Source organism: Callospermophilus lateralis, chromosome 7 (genome assembly GCF_048772815.1).
Source record: "Callospermophilus lateralis isolate mCalLat2 chromosome 7, mCalLat2.hap1, whole genome shotgun sequence".
NCBI lineage: Eukaryota > Metazoa > Chordata > Mammalia > Rodentia > Sciuridae > Callospermophilus > Callospermophilus lateralis.
In genome coordinates this window covers 130,236,551-130,256,565 of record NC_135311.1, presented here as the reverse complement: position 1 = coordinate 130,256,565, position 20,015 = coordinate 130,236,551, and positions in this window count along the sequence as shown.

Below are 20,015 nucleotides of genomic sequence, written 5' to 3'. Positions count from 1 at the left end.
AAACTTCTGTCCATCTGTTAAGGCCCTGCTCACACCACCTACTCTACATTGTCTTCTTTCTACCGTCCACTCAGGCACGCCCCCCTTCCTCCTCTTAGACTCCCCTGTGCTCTCTGACATAGTTGGCCTCCCACTCGACTCTGCAGTCCATGACAGATTCAGTGCAGCACCAGCTGCAGGATCCAGGGTCTCCCTGCTCACGTGTGGTCCACAGACCAGCAGCAGCCACATTTGCTCTGATAGAAATTCAGAACCTCAGGCTCCAGCCCAGACCTGCTGACGCAGAGTAATTCAGTTGAACAAGGTGTTATGTATGTACACTTAAGCACAAAAAGCATTGATCAACACAGGGAACTTATTTGAGCCTCAGTTCCCTAACCTGTAAAGTTGGGGTAGTAACAGTACCTGCCTCAGAGAGGTGTTAGAGAAATATTTGAGAAAAAAAAAATATGTTTGGTGCTTAGTCCAGTACCTGGAGCAGAATAAATACTAAATAATGGCAGCTGTAATCATTGCCAATATTAACATACCCGCTTAAAGAGCAAAGATTAGATTAAATAAGGTAATGCACAAAACCTCTTAGAATAACCCTGCTAAGCACTCCAAAGGTAGTAGCTGTCGTTGTTGCTAATCTTAACTTCCTGCCCCCACTTTTCCAGCCCACCCCACCTTGGGCCAGCACCCTGCTAAAGCCCTCACCAATGTTTGTTGAGTGGGAGGCAATGGCCAAGTTAACAGGCCCACATGGAGAGGGACCCCCAGGCCTCATCAGTCTAACGGCACTCAGGGGTCAGTGCCAGGGCCTCCTTCCAGGTCTCTGGCCCAGCACATACAAACTCAGTGACTTCCTCTCTTATTCATCTCCTGCCGCACCTGTCACAGACAGAGAGGGGGAACGGGATGGGGAGAGCAGTCTAGTGCTGGAACCATCATCCAGGCTGGAGTGTGGCTGTGGGACATAATTTTGGACCATGAGACCCTGAGCTCCTAAGGGACAGGAAGCGACAAACGTGTCAGGACTACGTCCTATGTGCCGGGAATCCTCTTGGACCCTCTTACAGCCTCATCTCATTTACTTCCCACAACAATCCCCAAGAAGCCATTGCTTTTAGCTTCATTTTTCTAGAAGGGGAAACTGAGGCAGGTGAGGATTGAAGAGCCGGTGTGGGATCGCGGGGCTGGCTAGTGACAGGGCTGGGATTTCAGCACGGGTCTTTCTGTATTTCTGAGACTGGCAGCGAAAAGAAGGACATGGACGATCCCTAAAACTTATCTCACCACCCAGCTTTGTTCAGAGTGGAGCAAAGACTAGCATCGAGAAGGTCCACGCCAGCAAGGACCCCAGAAGCCTTCCAGAGCAGCGTGGAAAGAGGCCAAGACTGAGCCCGGAGGAGCCTTGGAGAGGACCCACAGGGGCTCCGGCAGCTCTTCTGCTCCTTCCCATTAACAGACAGTCAGAGGCCCTGGGGGTTAGCAAGGCCTTGCAAAAGGGGCGTGAGGAAAGTGTATTAATAGACACCTCGCTGGGTCTGTGGGCGTCTCACCCTCCCTCGGCCACATGAGCTTACCTGGGCATTACAGCCCCTTCCAACGGCCACTCCAAACCTTCTTGGAAATCAGGTGGGGAACACATTTCTCTTATCACCTCCATTCTATAGAGATGACAATTGAGGAGTGAAGGGACTTCTCAGAAGCCTCAGAGCCAAGTAAAGGAAGAGCCAGGATAGAAACCCAGCCTGCCTGATTCCAAACTGCCGTTCCTGCTATCACCCCACTGGAGAAAGTCTCAGAGGCAAATGGAACACAGATGGAGGCCACCCTCTCTGTCCCCTGTGACTACAGCCCAGCTTGTTTTTGTGGGGTGAAAGACAAAGTTCTACTTCCTGAGGACAACAGGCACAGCCCTTATGGCATCTGGCATCGGGAGGTGGACAAAGTCCAATCTGAAAGGCCCTAGGGTCGGGGAGCTGCCGATACCTACTCACCATCACCTGAGGCAGGATATTCCAGAGATCTCCAACTCAGACCCCAGCAGGCCCAGACCCAGGGGCCCCCACTGCCCTTCCTCCCTGCCCAGCTCACCCGCCATGTCCCTCTTCCAAAGACCCTCCTCCCTGAGCGCCTGCCCAAGATGCATTGGCTTGGTGATCTCCCTACCGGTTGCCAGGTTTCCTATTGCTTAATTAAGTTTTGATCTCCAGTGACTCACTAATAAAATTTGGCCTCATCCTAAAGAATGATGTCCACAAAATTATATCCGCAGTGTGCTTTTTATTCATATTGATATACATAGAAATAAACACACACCTGTTAAAAAGATGTCTAATCAAGTGCTAGTTAAAAGCATCTAACATTCCACCAGGGATATGTGTACCAAATTCCAGGAAAATCGGACCTATATATACTTAAGGACCCCCAGAACCACTTTTGCATGTGAGGTTGTCATGAGTCCACTTGACAAGGAGGCATGTGAGCCTCGGAGATCACCTCCCCCCAAGGGCAGAGTTCCAGGCCAGCGCTCTGCAGGGACTCCCATGGGAGGGGCCAGCATGGCCTTTACTCTGCCGAAGCCCTGTTCCCTTGCACATTTGCATTGTCATACACAGGCCAGCAGTGGCCTCTGGGGCACCTGGAAGTGGACAATTCGTCTTATGCTCGTATAATCAAGACACTTCAGGAGAGAAAGCCAGGCCAGGCCTCTAAGTTGTCTTAAAGAAGCACATTCTAATTCCTTCTGAGGCAAAGTTTCTTCATGCCCCCGTGGCCAACAGTGCTGGGTTGGATTTCTGCAGCCAAGACCCCCATCAAGGGTCCTCGATGACACAGAGCAGGAGTCCACCTGGATTCACTTAAAGGAAAAAGTCATTGGAAAGATGTGGGAAAGCTTCCAGACCAGAGGAAAAGCTGAAACAAACAAATCAGATCTCAGAAGGAGCCAGAAACCAAGATTCCACACAGCTGGAACTCATGGGCCATCTCAGCCAGGACCCTGCAGGTGAACCATGCTGCCTCAGTCACTGTCTTCGTGTGACTCCCCTGAGATCTGAGCTCCAGGCACAGGCTCTGATCTGTGTCTTTCTCCTGGCTGGTGATGGGCAGAACACTGTGATTGACAACCTCACCAATCCTGCCCGTGGCGCAAGAGGGTGTCCACAAAGGAGCATCAGGCTGCGTTATCATCACAAGGAGGGATGAGGCTGGGAGACCAAATCCAGGCACCCAAGGCCACCAGCCTCAGCACCCTCAGTGCACATTTCTCACTCTGGCAGCTTTAGGTTCCTATCAGAGCCGCAAGGTGATGGAGGTCCTGTCATGGATATTCTCCAATAACTGGAGAGCCTAAAGAGGGTAGAGTGTCTTGGCCCACCCGTGGTTCTGCCTTCTGACAGTTATCCAGCACCTTGGTGCTGACAGAGGACCCAGGAGATTTCTGAAGGTCCTGCTCACCCTCCTTGAAGCCTCTGCAATGCTCATTTCAGAGATGGGCACGGAATCCCCCGACCCTGCAGGCCCTTCGGCAAATGCCACTTTGGGCCCCCATCCACCAGGTGATGCCGTCTTTCTCCCTGGCTCCTTGAACCTGGGCTGGCCCTAAGCTGTGCTTTGACTAATAAAATGCAGTGGAAAGAGCATCGTGTGACTTCTCCCCTACAACCCAAAGACCTACAGCTTTCATTTGCTCGCTCGGGCCTGACACTTGAGAAATGCTACATGTTACAGACTGCATTGTGTCCCCGAAAAACTTATGTTGAAACCCTAACCTGGTGTGGCAGTATTTGGTGACAGAGCCTCTAAGGAGCAAGGAACTAACATTAAATGAGATCATTATGGTGGGATCCTATTCCACTGGGACCGTCACCTTCATGAGAAGAGGAAGAGACACCAGGAGAATGAGTGCACAGAGAAGCAGCCATGTGGGGACGGAGAGAAGGAGGCCACTTCGCCATCACCTTGATCTTGGGCTTCCAGTCCCCAGAACTGCAAGAAAATTACCTTCAGTTGTTTAAGCCATCCGGACTGTGCTGTGCTGTTGTTTCAGCTCAGGCAGACTGACACATTAATCAATCTTGAATTGATGGACTATCTCTTGATCGATGGATTAATCCCTTTGATTGGCAGATCAGTCCTCTTCCTCCACCTCCTCACTTTGCACCCTTTTCTTGATGGAATCATCCCAGCACTTAAATGTCACCTATTTGTTAACAACTACAAAATTTATCTTGAATCTATCTCCTTCTCTCCAGCAACACCACTATCACCTTAATTCAAGCCAACCTCGTCTCTTGCTTAGTGTATGAGTCAGCAATTGCCACGATCATGCTGCAAGACAAACACCCCCCAATCCCAGTGACTTGCCACAGCAAGCATTTGTTTTTCTTGCAAAGAGGTTTGTAGGTCATCTGGGACATTTCTTTGGGTTACGGGGCAAGTTCTTTTCTCTAGTTTTCATTGTTCTCTGGGATCCTAGCTCTGGTCCCAGAGGCTATTCTTGTCATGACAGGTGGCAAATGCATGAGTGTTATCAGACAAATTATGCAAGTGCTTCTCCGGCCTCTGCTTGGGTCACATCCAAGTCCTATAAGCTAAGCCTAAAAACCATGGGGTGGAAAAATAATTTCCTCCCATGGAGAGGAGCTATGGCAAGGATCGTGAAGAAGGAAGGAAATGAAGGTGACTAGTACAACCTTCCACACTCAGGCTACTGTGAGGGCCTATTCAATGGGCATCTCGACCAAAGCCACTGCAAGAACCATCTTTATTTTTTCAAGGCTGGGAATGGAACCCAGGGCTTTGCTCGAGCTCAACAAAACCTCTACCACTGAGCTGCTTCCCCCCGCCCACAGCCATCATTTAAAAGAAAAATTCCATCTAGTCACTTTTCTGCTTAAAACCTTTTGGTGGCCTCCCACTGCCCAGAGGAAAATGTCCAGATTCTTATTGTTGCCGGAGAGGTCCTCGTGACCCGGCACCCACATGCCTCCTGCGCCATCCACCCCTTACTCTCCTCCAGCCGCGCTGCCCCCCTTTTAGATCCCTGAACGCATCAGGAGGCCCCGCTGTTCTGGGCCTTCACCCTTCTCCTTCCTTCCCCCGGAAGTCCTTCTCCCCCGGCTGCTTCCTCTCTGGACCTGCAGCTCTCTGCTGAGATGTCTTCTGCTGGAAGACCTTGCCTGCCTGCCTGCCACCTGCTGCCTTGGATCCTCCTCTTACACATTCTCCTCACTTCCTGATGGGAGCTGAGCTGTGTCCCCCACCAAGTCACATAGTGATGTCCTAATGCCCAGGAGCTCAGAATGGGACTGTATTTGGAAACAGGGTCTTACGGAAGTAATTAAGTTAAAATGAGGTCACTAGGGTGAGCCCTAATCCAATATGCCTGGTGTCATTAAAACAAGATTAGGTCACACACACACACACACACACACACACACACTATGCAAAGTCACAGGGAGAAGGTGGCCATCTGCAAGCCATGGAGAGAGGACTCAGAAGAAACCAGTCAGTCAGGTGTGGTGGTACTCACCTGTCATCCAGCTACCCGGGAGGCTGAGACAGCAGGATCACAAGTTCAAGGCCAGCCTTAGTAACTTAGTGAGACCCTGTCTCAAAATAAAAGATAAAAATGGCTGGGGATGTGACTCAGTGGTAAAGCACCCCTGGGTTCAGTCCTCAGTACCAGAAACAACAACAACAACAAAACTCAAAACAAGCAAACACAGAAGAAACTAGCCCTGCTGAGCCCTTGACCTGGGGTCTCTGACCTTCAGAATTGTGAGAACAAATTTCTCCTTTTTAAGCCACCCAGCATGTGGCAAACTGGTCCACTTCATTTCCCTCTTGGCCTGGGTCTCGATGCTAAGCCCATGTCCACTGTGTGATCCCGTGTGTGTCCCTGTGCTTCCCACAAGACTGTGAGCTCTGCAAGGTCCACATCTATTTGCCCTCCCATGGTGCCTTGAACATAGTAGGTATTCAAAAATCACTGGAAAAAATGAGCGAGTGAACAAATGAGACTCTTCCAAGGGGTAAAGAAGGGGGAGGCGGGAGAGCGCAGGACCACAGCTCCCCAAACAACCCCCCCTGAGCAGAGCTGCTCAACTGTGAGACTCGCAATTTGATTTACTCCGCGGTGACATCATAGCCATCACCATGGCAACACCCAGCGATGCCTGTCTGCCAGACAAAGTCTCCTCCATCAGGAAAGGGCAAATGGATGCCCAGGATGGAAAGGAGCCATTTGTGAGGTTCGAGTGGCAGCCTGCCCCCGCCCTTGCAGCCAGGGCCCTGGGAGCTGCTGCTGGCACCCACATGTGCCCCTCTGGGTGCAGCCAGGACTGCCCTCCTGCCATGGAGATTTCTTCACCTTTGAGTCGGGCCAGTCAGCCAAGAGCATGAGATTAGCCTCCAGGCCTGTGTGACTGGTTTGCCTGCAGAATCTGCCCCTCACCCCTCAAAAACCCGAGCACTACACAAAGCTGTTGTCTGTCTGTCCATCCTGTCTCCCTTCCTGCTGTCTCACCTTCCCTCTTATTCTTTCTCTTATTCTCCTTCCAGCTCCTCTCTCTCTCTCTCTCTCTCTCTCTCTCTCTCTCTCCCCCCCCCCTCCCTCCCTCTCGGGTTCTGTCTTAGATGTGGACTATTAACTGGGGTCCAGAAGGGATCTGTCTCCATGGGAAAAGGAGCTAAGTCTCCATCTTTGCCTTTTGGGAGGAGCTCCGCGGTGTGACTCTGGAGCAGGGGCTGCTGGTATCATGAACAACACCTCAGATGCATTTCTGGAAGTGAAAAAGTTCTAAGTGACAGCTGGATACAGTTGAGATGCCACTAGTGCCCCTCCAAGGATGTCGGAGTCAGATGTACTGAGGGTCAATCTGAAAGTCCAGCCGCCATCTTCCCTACGTAAATGGATCCCAGACTCCAAACTTCTAGACACCATCTTCACATAAGCTTCTGTTGCTTCCCCTGGGACCTCTTGGATCCCCACAGGAAAAGGGAGCAGAAATTTACAAGATGTCACAACTTTACATGATGCTGACCTTCACACAGGGCTGCCCAGCCGTAAACCAGCACAGCACCTGACAGTCCATACAGCCTTGCGATCACACCAGCCCCGGACTCCCACCCTCCCACTGTCACTGCCAGTGTCAAATCCTTTGCGAGCCTCAGTTTTTTCATCTGTAAAAGGGGAATATTATCACCTACATTCCAGGGCTGGGTGGGGAGTGGATGTATTGCATATAAGGAACCAGGTCCGCAGGAGGCACAGAATAAACGCCAGCTGTTCCAGTAGTTTCTGTAGGAAGGCAGAGCTTGCCTTTCAGTCACCCCACTGACAGATATGTCAACAGGAAGAGCGAGATGTTGAGAGATGCCTCCTGAGCTGATGGTGGCAGAAGAGCTGTGACAATCTGCCTCTAGAAAAATCTCAGCAAGCTGCCTGGCCCAGGGGAACTCCAACCATGACGATGTGCCCAGAGCCTGCAAGATGTTTCCTAATTGTTGCTGCTCATGAGGGACAAGCAACAGCTGAGCTAATTCTTTTTCCCATCAATTCGCAACATCTGCCCCAGCCCTTACTGGCAGTGGAAAAATAAGGACTTTCTGGGCATGCCTTCAGCCTGTCAACCTTTGACAAGTTACTGGGCCCTTCCAGAAATCAGGCTTTTTGACTGATATCTGCACCGGCATCAACAGCTTTGGGGAACAGAGAGCAGCACTGGCCTGTGGACTTTTTGTTCTCTTTCCCCAGCACATCATGGGAATTGGCATGATTAATCCAATAATTAATGTTATTGGATGGATATATAGATGGATGGTGGATGGGTAGAAGGATGGGTAGATGGGTGACTAGATGGATGGATGGATGAATGGATGAATAGCCGGCTGGCTAGATGGATAGATTAGTGGATGGATGGATAGATGGATGGATGGGGAGTGGGTATATGAATTAATGGATGTTGGATGAATGGATGGATGGATAGATATAATGAACTGAAGTGAAAGTTGCCTCCTTCCTGACAGGGAATCCAGAAACCTGTGAAGACTCTGGGCTGGGAGAGCAGTGGAGTCCAAGCTCTGGGAGAATCTGTGAGGATCACAAAGTGATTGGGCCCTTAATGACCTTGAGATTTCAGGCAAGTCATTGCGTGCATGTGTATAGGGTGTATTTCACAGAAGTAAGTAAGGACTGATGGATTGGGGCCAGCCCGGCCCAGCCTTGCTCCTTATAGAAAGTTTGGACTTTGGTTTCCTCTCCACAGCAAGGGCAGAGCTATGGCACCCTCCTTGTAGGGTCTTGTAACATTTTTGAGATATTACCACCTAAGAAGTTTGCGTAGAGACTGACAGGCTCCCATGTTCAATAAAAAGGGTCATGTGATTTATAACATATAAGCACTCAGGATAAATGTCATTGTCAGGGGCAGAGAGACCTCTAAAAGGAGCAGATGCCAAGGAAGCAGGAAATTTGTCTTTATTTTGTTCCACTATTTCCTTCCTTTCCCATGTGCAAGGAACCCTGGAGGTCAAAGGATACCCCCATTCTAGCCTCAATAAAGGAAAGGCAGAGGCCATATAGGGAGCATGGTAGAGACCCCAACTCTGCCCCCAAACTGCTGCATGACCTTGAGCAAGTCACGTTCCTTCTCTGAGCCTCAGTTTCCCCAGCTGTAAAATGTAAATGACAACATTTTCTTTCCTTGCCAGCCATTACTAGGATAACATGGTTTTCTGAGTTTTCAAGAACCTGGCCTGGGTAGATGCTCCCTCCTGTTCTCTCCCTGGCCTAAGGGGCAGCAACGAAATAACAGAACACACAGATGTAGTCAGCGGGGGCGGGGCAGCCAGGGAGGCCTCTCCTAGCCTGTTCTTGCAGCTGAGCAGAGCACCGCAGGCAGAGGGCAGCCCCTGGGAATCAAAGCCACACTGTGTTCCGGGAGCTGGAGGGAGACGGAAATGGAAGGGATGTGACTACAACAAGAGTCCCACACTCCGTGCAGAGGAAAGGAAGCTAGAACGGTCTGTAACCCACGAGGATTGATGAGAGTGGAGTTTTGAATGGGAATTCTGCCAGCCACCTGGGGGCAGAGGACAGATGGGAAATGGCAGAGGCTAGGAGGCCAGTTAGGGGCCGGTTAGAGCCAGGTGAGAGAGGCCAGGGGGACTGAGTGGGCAGCGGCCGTGGGCAAGGCGGGTGGGCAATGGGTGGAAAACATGTTTTAAGATAGTTACCCAGCACGTCTCCCACCACCTCAGTCTCCCCATAGCCACTCCCTCCAAGTCTTCCTCAGCTGCCACATGGTCATTTCAAACCAGACCTAGTTGAACATCTTTTCAACATTTTCCCTAGTTGAAAGCTTTCTGGTGGCTTCCAATGGCCCTTGAGATAAAAGCCAGATTCCTCACGTGGACGGCAGGCTCCGCAGGGTCTGATCCCCAACCTGCCCCATGCTGTTCCTTGCTCCTGCTGCTCTGGCTACACCAACAGTCCATGCATCCCCACCACAGAGTCTCTGCACATGTCCCCTCTACCAGGAAGCAGCCCCTTGTCCTCTTTCTCTGGTTACTACCCATTCATTCAGATGTCACCTTGAGGAGACTGGCTGGTCTCCTGGGTTAGGTCAAACTCTCTCTTGTGACAGGCGAGCACCATGTAGCTCTCTGAATGTTTGTCAAAGCTGTCATTTTTTTGGTGTGTGTGTGGGGGGGAGGGCGGGTACCGGGGATTGAACTCAGCCACACCCTCAGCCCTATTTTGATTTTATTTAGAGTCAGGGTCTCACTGAGTTGCTTAGCGCCTCACTTTTTGCTTTGGCTGGCTTTGAAACCAAGATCCTCCTATCTCAGCCTCCTGAGCTGCTGGGATTACAGCCATGTGCCACTGCACCTGGCACAGCTGGCTCCCTCCTCTGCGAAGTGTAAGCTCTGGGAGGGTAGCCCTGCATGTCTGGCTCTTTTTCCCAGGGCGGGGAGCATGGTGTGCTCGGGAAGCACCACGTGAATGAACGAGTGAAGCCCTGAGCGTGCGCTCCAGCAGGGCCTGGTATGAGGCACAGGGGAGACACTCAGGCAGGGACTCTCAGGAGCAGAGGGACAGCCCCTCAGGAGAAAGATGTCCTTCTGAACCCTTATACCCCATCCCTGTGGATGCCTCTGTGGTGTCCACAGCATCAGAGCCTCTTGGGGACCAGATCCCCTCAGCCATGTTGCCACCAGCCAGGCGTGACCCGTTGCTTCTCTGGGCCAGGCTGGCTGGGCCCAGCCTCGGGAGGGTTACGGCAGATGCCATGGCACCAGCCCAGCTCCTCGCAGGCCCTGGGCGGCTCTCAGGGGTGCCAAACCAAACTTCTCCATTCTCTGGGGACTGGACCCAGGGTTCAAGTTCAGAGCAACAAAAGCCACTGAGGGAGAAAAACCACCTTCGAATTCCTGGGAATACAATCAATTACCTCTGAGAGTCCAGGGGGCCACAGGTCAATTAGTTTGACATGAAAGCCTATCCACAGGTCCACAGAGACTGTCACCATGGGGCCTGAAGCTCCTCACTGGGGAACAGGGAGTCGCACATGAGCACAGGCCATGCAAGGCTCCCAGCCAGGCAGGAGAGAAGGAGCAGGGAGCTATGGAGACACGCAGGGGTCCTGGGGTCGAGCTGGACTTTGACACCTACTCCACTTCTCTGCCTCCAGGGCCCTCACTTACAAAACGGGGGTCAAAATCAAGACTTACTTGTGGGGCCATTACTAGGGACATCTCCTACCCGGCTGACCACCCAAGTGAGCAGCACCAAAAAGATGTGCTGCGGGACCTTCCACGTGGACACTTCAGTGGGATCAGCAGCCTTTGGGGAGTGACCTGCCAGCATCCTGGTGCTTTTAGAAGACCAGCAACCAAAAGTTGCTACTTGGGGTGTTGGAAAATGTGACTCTCCTGGCCTTGGAGAGGGAGGCTATCTGAAAAGAACTAAACCTCTTAGGCTTGGCACAGTGGGGACGGAGGAAGATTTCCATGTTGACTCTGTGGGTAGGGGAGGGGCAGCCTGGCCCTCAGGTGCTGTGTTGAACCCTTGACCCATCTGCTCTGGCCACTGCAGGATACCCCATGAGGCAGGTGTCACCAGCCCCAATTTACAGAGGAAAAGGTGAGGTCCAGAGAGTTCAGGCAACTTGCCCAAGGTGCATCAGGTCACAAGTTCAAACCTTCTCACCAACGCATCTGATAAGGCTCAGTCATAGCCACCAACCTGGGTGCCATAGGAGGGACCACGGCCAGCCAATAAGTCCCAGTCTTTCCCCTAACCTCTTCCCAACTCAGAAATGCTTCTCGACAAGGAGAAGCATGGCAGGGGAAACGGTGCTGCCCAGGCCCTCAGCTCCTCACCGACATGGGGGGCTCCCTCCAATGCCACAGCAAGGGTTAGAACTGTAGTAAACAGGCACTCCAGGGAACATCTGTGGCAACCAGGAGGAAGGAGATGAAGGGACATGCCTTGGCTCCAAACTCTATCTCCTCCTTTTTGATTGTGAAAAAGTAGATAGCCTAGGCCAGAAACTCCCCCCAGCAGCCAGTTTGAGGTCTTGATTTTGGCCTGTGATCCATGCGCCATTGTGACAGCCCACTCTGTTCACACCTTTCCCCCAGACCTGAGCCCCAGTGCTTTGTGAAGGCCTCTGTCAGATTCTTAGACTGAGCCTGACTCCCTGTTGGAGGATGCAAGATGGGCAGGAAGGCAGAAACAATTTGATTTACCACTGAGAGCAGAGGGTCGTGATGAAAGTGTGCAGCCAGTAGCGAGTGTCACTAGCACAATATTCAAGACCGACAGGCCTCAGCTCCCTACAACCAGGTCAGACCTCAGATGCCCACCGAGCACTTCCTTGAAGTATTTCTGAAGTCTGGGCTTTGGGAGGGATTGTTCTACATGCACATTCAAATAGACCCACGCTAGTGGGCAGCACGGGGCCTGTGGTTTGCCTGCACAGGATGGGGTGCGCCTTCTATGGGTGCTCAAACTACCACCGAGGCCAGGGCACTATCATCTAGTGTTGCCCAAATGAAACCTCAAGATGCCCAAATTACTTCTTTCCCTCTTCTGTTCTCCATGCTGGGGGTCATGCAGGGTGGGGAGAATTTGTTCACATAGTGACTACTTATTGAGCATCTATTATGTGCCAGGCAGGGAGGACCTCTCTGAACAAGTGACAATTATGCTGAGGCCTGAGAGTCATCCTTGCAAAAGGCGAGGGGCAGAGCTTGCCGACTGGAGGCCACAGCGTCATGGAGGCCCTGCAGGTCAGACTTGGAGAACTGAGGAGCCGGGTGTGGCTGGAGCCAGCTGAGGGAGGGGTGGGGGTTGAAGCTGGAGAGGAAGGCCGGGCTGTCCTTCAAGAGCACGGTGAGGAGCAGAGAGATTTATTTGGACTGTCGTGTAATCCCTAAAGTGTTTTAAGCAGAGCAGGAGGTGATTTAATTTATGTTGTTAAAATGTCACTTGGGCGGCTGAGCGATGAGCACACGGGGGCGTGGAGCATGAAAGGAAGCAGAGAGAGAGGGGGCCCTTGAAAGAGGGGGCTGGGGCTGGGGGTCCAGTCCATGAGGGGGCGGGGAGGATGTTGAGACTGGTGGATTGAGAGAGAATTCAGGGGGAGAACCAACCATGCTTGCTTTTAGACCAACCACGGATAACTTGACCTTTTATTATTATAAAAATAATCCACCCTCATCATGTCAATGCCTTTCCCAAGAGCCCAGAGCTGGCCCATGTGTCCATGCTCAGGATGGACCCTGTGCTAACTTCTCCCCCTCGGGTGCAGGGCACCCTTCCCCGGCAGAGGCTGGAACACCCTGTGACTCAGCCTGGAGCAGAGCCCCGCCGGATAAACAGGTACATTCGCACATGCCCCACGCAGCAGAAAACAGGCCTTGCAGATCATTTCTAGGCCCATAGAGGCCAAGAGACCTACTCCAGGTCTCACAGCTACCATGAGTTTTAAAACCGCAAATACAGTTTTATTGCCGTTGGATCGAATGTAGTAATTCCAAGCAGCATTACCTAAGAGCTATCCTCAGAGCGTTTCTTTTAATAAATAGCTAAGAATTTATGCATTCAATAAACACATCAAGTTTCTATTATCCGTTGATGGGCATCAGTTGCTGGTATCCCCCCCGTTTCAACGCAAAGCGCCCAGCCAGTCTCTGCAGTTAGGGAGACGAAACGAGAGAAGGTCCCCAATCCTCACAAAGCTTGAAGACGGGCAGATGGGTGTGAAGGGGGACGGGGAGAGGAAGGGGTCAGAATATCTCCAAACCAAAGGATTGCGATGGAGTCAGAGACGCCACATGCTACAGGAAAGCAAAGCAAATTGTGTGTGAACTCATGGAACGTGTATCTGACACTCAGCACATCATAGATACTTCTCAAGGATTTGAAAATAGTTCTCAGACTCCTTAAGTTTTTTCCTCATCGGCAAACTTTGCCTATTCATTTGGACCACTCACCAATGGAAGGTTCTGTGAGGCTAAGGTAAATGTCAACCCTGGCTCATACAAATAAATGGTCCCTGAGTCCAAAATGGTCACATGACTCTGTTCTGTGTATTCGTTTCTGGGTGGCCTTGCATCCTATAAGCTCTGTGAGGAAGGGGACCACACCCTTGGTCTTTGCCTCTTCTCCCTTGGTCTATAATAATGACTTAGCAAATGCCACCAAGGGCCAGTTTGCAAGGTGCTGGGCAGTGAACAAGACAGGCCTGGTGCCTGCCCCTGGGGAGCCTGCAGCTGGTGTTCAGCCAGCTCTCAGCTCACAGGGGATCCTGATGGAGAATACTAATTACCACACACAGCTCTGTGCCTCCTAAATGGTATCTCCAGCTGGGTGTCCTCTGTGTTCTAACTCATGAGCCAGCTACAAACTCGACCTCAATGTGTGCTTCACCATAAACTCGTTAGGTCCCAAACAGATTTCTAGATTCCCACCAATGCCACCACCCAACCTGGCCATCCCCCTGCCTTACCCATCTCCACAATGGCACCTTCACCCTCCAACTGCACAATCCTATACCCTAGGACGCACCCTTGATTCTTCCCCTACCCTGCCACCCAACCACCTGCTGCTCTCACCACCGCCACCGTCACCATTCCGCCATCTTTTATTTCTGTCAGCACGGTGGTTTCCCCACAGACCTCTCAGCCGATGTCCACTCTATTGTGCTCTCCACACAGTGGCCAGGACGAGCTCATGAAACACAAACAAAGGCTCATGTTTCTCCTTCTTATATGCTTTCAGTGACTGTCCATTGCTCCCCCAGTAAAACTCCAACTCTCCTGGTGACCCACACCCCTCCTCAGCACCTCTCACCTGCCCCTCTCCTCTGTGGACCACTCACTTTGGCCAATCTCGCCGCCTTTGTCTTTGGGGGTCTGCAGAGCCCTTTCCCATCCTTGGGCTTATCGCTCCCTCTGCCTCCTTGGCCCTGTTCTTTGAAGAGCTGGGAGCTGGCTCTCCCACCATCCTTTATCTTTCACCTCCATGTCACCTCCTCTGACTCTCCAACCCAGCGTACCCCCCCAGTGGCTCTGTAGCTTATCACCCAGATGACTCCCTGTAGAGCATTTATCAGACCTCTCACAGTCTCCCCGCTGTGGACTGTCGGGGTCATGATGGTGGAACACTGTCTCACCTGTTGACCACTGTGGCCCAGTGTCCAGGACGGAGGAAACACTCTGATGTTTGTTGAATTAAAACAAACAACAAAATATAACCTTCCGGGGCTATTTTGAGGGTGGCAGGAGTCAGAGTGTCCTGTGCTGGGTACACGGTGGGTCCTAGAGCACTCGAGCTGTGCCCAGAGCTGGCTGAAGTCTTCGAGAACTGAAATGCACATCCTTCCTCTGGGGAAGAAAACGGGGGGGTGAGAGGGCAAGAAGCAGAGGGAAGGGCTCCAACCACACTCGAAAGAATTGATTTTCCTTCTTTCCCTTTTGCAATGTGTCTGTTTTTATGGAGCAGGAAGAGCTCAGGACAAGATGGATCAGCCTCCAAGATCAGCCCTTCTCTGCCCCCCGAGAGGCCCTCCCCTGCCCACTCCCCTTGCTCTCGAGAAGCCACCTGTTCCAAGGCACCTTCGTCTGTCCCGGCCCCGCCTCTTCTTGCCAGGAGAGCTGCATGGGGGACCCTGGCCAGGCCGCGTTCCTGTCCCCAGGAGAGTTTTGAAGTCTGGAGCTGCCACTGCCTATTTGTGCTAAAGCACCATGAAGAGCAGCAGATCACAAATAAGAAACGGGGACCCTGTGGCAGAACAGCCATCTCCCCACAGCACTGACCCCTGAAGCAGCCATCTGCCTGCCCCGGGCAGCCTGCCTCCTGGAGAGAAAGCAAGGTGCAGCCAACAGGGTGCTGAGTTGGAGGCAGAGCCCGCTCAGCCCTTGGGTGTGCCAGGAGCCAGGCCTGGCCCTGCCACAAAGCCAGGAAACCTGAAAGCCAGCACGGCCTTCTTTCCTAAGGCCATTGCGGCTGAAGGTGACAACAGCCCCCTCGGCACATGTCAGGTCCTCAGCCACAACCCTGAGGTGCTACAGTGGCCAGCAAGACACCCAGTGGGAGGGCCACCGGAGCCAGAGGTGAAGCACATGAATTTGGGCAGCACACAGACTGAGCTGCCCTGGACGTGAGAGTTTCTCAGTGACACTGTTTTCACCTGCCAGTATGTGGTGACAACAAAATACACACCGGCTTTCAGCCAGCTTGACTGTGTGTGCATTCTCCACAGCAGTGTGTCTCTTGCTGCCTGGACCCACAGCATGCAGAGCCCCTCACCCACATGCCCCAATCTGGCTTCCTACTTTTCCAGCTGTGCCAGATGCCAATATCCCATCTCCCACTGCGACCTTCTCCAGGGGACAGTAGCTTGCCATGACTTTCTGGGGACACTGAGGTGATAGGGTCCCGTGCTCATTTGTTCAGCAGATATTCATGAAGCCCCCTATGAATCCGAATCAGCACACCTGTCGAAACAGATGTGTGTGTGTTAGATGTGATGGAGTGAGGCCTGGTCATTCATTCTCTCATTCACTTATTCAGCCAATGTTCTTTTAGCTGAGCACCTACTGCATGCCAGGCCTTGTGCAGAGCAGAGGATACTGTGCCCCCCTCTGTCAGGTTATGTAACTGAGGGTGGCCAGGCTTCCTGGAGGAGTTGGTACTGCAGCTGTCCTTTGCAGAACAAGTAGAAAATAACTAGATGGAGGAGAGAAGGGAGTCTTCAGGACCGGGGGTCAGTGTGGATAAACTGCAGAGGTCTGAGTCAACTTTTGATGTGGAGTGAAGAGTCCACTGGGGGATGGACAGGAGTGGTGCAAAAGAAGGGACGGGGCAGATGGCCGCAGGCCTTGGATGCTGTTAACAAACAGCCACTGAAGAATTTAGGGTGGGTTAAAAAGGGGGTTAGCAAATGGGGACAACTGTCACCAGTTACCACAGAGATCTGGGCACAGCTCGGGGGATGGATTAGAATTCATGAGACCAGAGACACCGAGGCCAGGCAGGAAGCTGTTAGGAGGCTAAACAGAGGCCAGGGGATGAAAAGGAAGATGGACAAAAGATATCAGGAAGGGGAGATCTACAAGAGGTGGCATCAGTTAGCTGTCACCAGAAAATGCTGCACTCCAAACCGCTCCAAACCCAGTGACTTAAAACAATAGTCGCTTATTCTGGATCTCTGGGTCCACTGGGCACTGGCTGATCTTGGCTGGCTCTGCTGGGCTGGCTGGGCTGAAGCTGCCTATGCATCTGCTGTTGGCTGGTCTCAGCCAGGTCTGCTCTGAATACCTTACCCTCCTCCTGGGACCAGCGGCCAATCAGGCACAACCTTATGGCAACAGGGCCAGAGGCACAGGAGAACAAGCCCAATCCCGCAAGTGCTTTATCAACCCTGAGTTACACCATGCTCACCAGTACATCGTTAGTTAAGTCACATGGCTGGACCCAAGAAGTGCCAAGTCACCTGGCCAGGGGCATGGATGTGTGTGTGTGTGTGTGTGTGTGTGTGTGTGTGTGTGTGTGTGAGAGAGAGAGAGAGAGAGAGAGAGAGAGAGATATGAATCGGGGACTTTGATACAATTCCCTGCTCTAGATGAGGGTTTGAAACAGGAAAGAAAAAAATTTCATGAGGATTTGGGGGCCAAGAATGTGACATTTACCAGTTCACCTGTCCCCAAAGCCTGACTCTGGCCCATAGACCCTGCAGCCACACTGTGTGGGGCTCCTCTCTGGAACCGAGACTGGGACAGGGGTCCTCAGCTCCGATGCCTGTGCAGCCCTGCTCGGGATGTTCTGGGGAAGAGCCCCCCCAGTCCCCGTGTCCCCTCTAGACCTTCCCTGATCTTGCCACCGGCCCTGGCTGGTTGGGTCCCTGGAGACAGGCCTTTGCTTCTCCCCCAACCTGAGAGGCTTGTTTTCCTGTATGGGCAGAAATAGTCCCTCAACCACCACTTCCGATCCTGCAAACAGAGGGTGAGGGGAAAGAGCTGTGTCTAGGGGAGGGAGCAGGCATCACCTCTGTCCCCCAGGACCCCTGCTTACCCTCTGCGCCCACCTCCTCCACTCTTGCTGCCCCTCCAGACCACCTACCTTGATTCCTCCAACTGCAGAATAAATGGGAAGGAGACTTCATTTCCCCAGAGGGCAACTCTGGGAGGAAAGAAAGAGAAATAGCCTTGCTCGCCCAACTGGGTGACCTGGGGGAACTCACTCGGCTTTGTGGATCTGTTTTCACACCTATGAAACAGTAATTCTGGTCCATTGAGTACTTTTTTTTTTTCAGCAAACACTCTGGGTACTCACTAAGTGTCCTGCTATCTTATGTGCTTTACAAACATTAACTCATTTCATGATCATAGTACTCTTTCAAGGCATCAACATTTTAAAGAGGGGAGCCTGGGATCCAGAGAGGGCAAGCCATTTCCCCAAGGACACACAGTCAGGGTTGGAATCCCAGAAATCCAGCACCAGAGTCTACATTTATCCACCAGATTATGGGGTTGCTTGTTTCCTGTCCCCTGCAGATGTCTACAAACCCAGCTATCTTATCTTCTTGGATTCATGCCTGTCCCATGTCATTTCTCTCCTTTGAATGGGTGTTATGGGTTGAATTTTGTCCCCCTATAATGAGATCTTCAGGTCTTAACCCCTGGTACCTGTGAATGTGGACTTACTTGGAAGGAGGGCCTTTACAGTTCTCTGTTAGACAAGGTCATGCCATGAGGATGGGTCCTGATTAACATCTTCATGACAGAAACGTAGCACAGATTTGGAGACAGACACCCAGGGACACAGGAAAGGAGATACACCTGAAAACAGAGGTGGAAATCGGCGCGATGCATCTCCAAGCCAAGGAATGGCAAGGGTCGCTGGTGAACACCAGCAGACAAGAAGGGACCAGGAGGGACTCTTGGGCAGAACCTTAGAAGGAGCTTTGCCTCCCGATGCCTGTGAGAGAGTAAATGCTCCTCATCTGAGCACCCCACTTGTGGTCATCTGTTATGGCAGCCCCAGGAAATGAGCGTGCTGGGGTAAGAAAATCTCAGAGACTCCAAGAAGAGGCAGCTCTGGAAAACAGCTCGGACCCAGCATCCTACCGTCGCCACCCAGTACCCCTCCCCAGTCCTCTCCACGGTCCTATAGCCACTCAAGCAGGCTGACATGCTGTCCCACACAGTCCTGGTCCTAAAATGCAAACTCTGGGATGGTGGAGGAGAGAGGCCCATCAGTGGACGTGGAGCCTGAATGGAGGGCTGGTTGAGGGTCAGAGATCTTGAACTTCTCAGGGTCTGAGGGTTGGGCTTTGGGAGCTTTGGGGTGGGGGAGGGCTTTTTTAAGAGGCTATGTCTAAAATTCCTGGTCCTTTGCCTCCTGGAGCCTCTGAGCCCACAAGCTGCCCAGGCCTCCCTAGGGTGCATGAGGCCATGCGACAGGCTTGCAAGGGCGCTGGACTTGGAGTCCAACCCACAGGTGATCAGAGTCGAAACCCAGCACTGTCCCTTCTTGGCTGTGATTTCAGGTCAGACGCTGCACCTCTCAGTCTCGGTCCCTGTCCTCTGGACCTATCCCTCACACTGGGCGACAGTATGGTTGAATCAGAACTCAGGTCACGCTCGCAGCAAGACCTCCCAGAGTCCAGAGTCATGAGTCGAAGGAGTCATGGTGGAAGGAGGGCTGCCTCCCCCATGTTCTCCCTGTTGCCACCCCCCCCCACCCCCCGGACTCAGCTCACTTTCCCAAGCTCTAACCTGAGCCTGGTTGGTGGCAAGTCACAGGAAGACCTGCCCGGAAGCCAGCTTTGCCCAGCGCCTTGCTCAGTCCCCTGTGTTTCCACTCCTTCTCTGACAGCGGATTTGCTTCTCCCCGGAAGCTGCTCCCACACCCCGCAGGCCCTCCCTCCAGGCTGCTCTCCAGAGTTCTGCCCCGACTTCCCTCCCAGCTGGCCAGCCCTACAGAACTCAGGGCCTCAGCCCCCCACCCCGTGTTTAATGAAGGTCTGAGGTGCAGGTGGGGTGCGGGTACTTGAAACTGGAGGTAGGAATCCTCAGGTTGGCTCCCTAATGGTGGAATCATTTGTTTGTGAGCTTCTAGCTACGATCACATGTCGTCTGTCACCCCGTGGGGGAGTTCTTGAACCCCATGTACCACCTCTGCTCCTTTCCTGCTAGCATCCACACAGTATCCCTAGTGTACCCTCAGAGTCCACCCTCTAGGAAGAGAAGCCAGAAAAGGGGTGGCTCATCCATCCTGGATATAGCCTGGAATATGGTGAAGGAGGCAGGATAGAGAGGTAGAGTCAGACGGACCAGAGTTGTTGAATCTTGGTTCTTCCACTTGCTGTGTGCCCTTGGATAAGTCACTTCACCCCTCTGAGTTCATTTGTAAAATAAGCAGATCACCTACTTCCTGGTGTTTGGTATAGAACAGTGGGAATGGAATATCTGGCACACAAGGGCCTCAATAAAAGGCGAAAGGAATA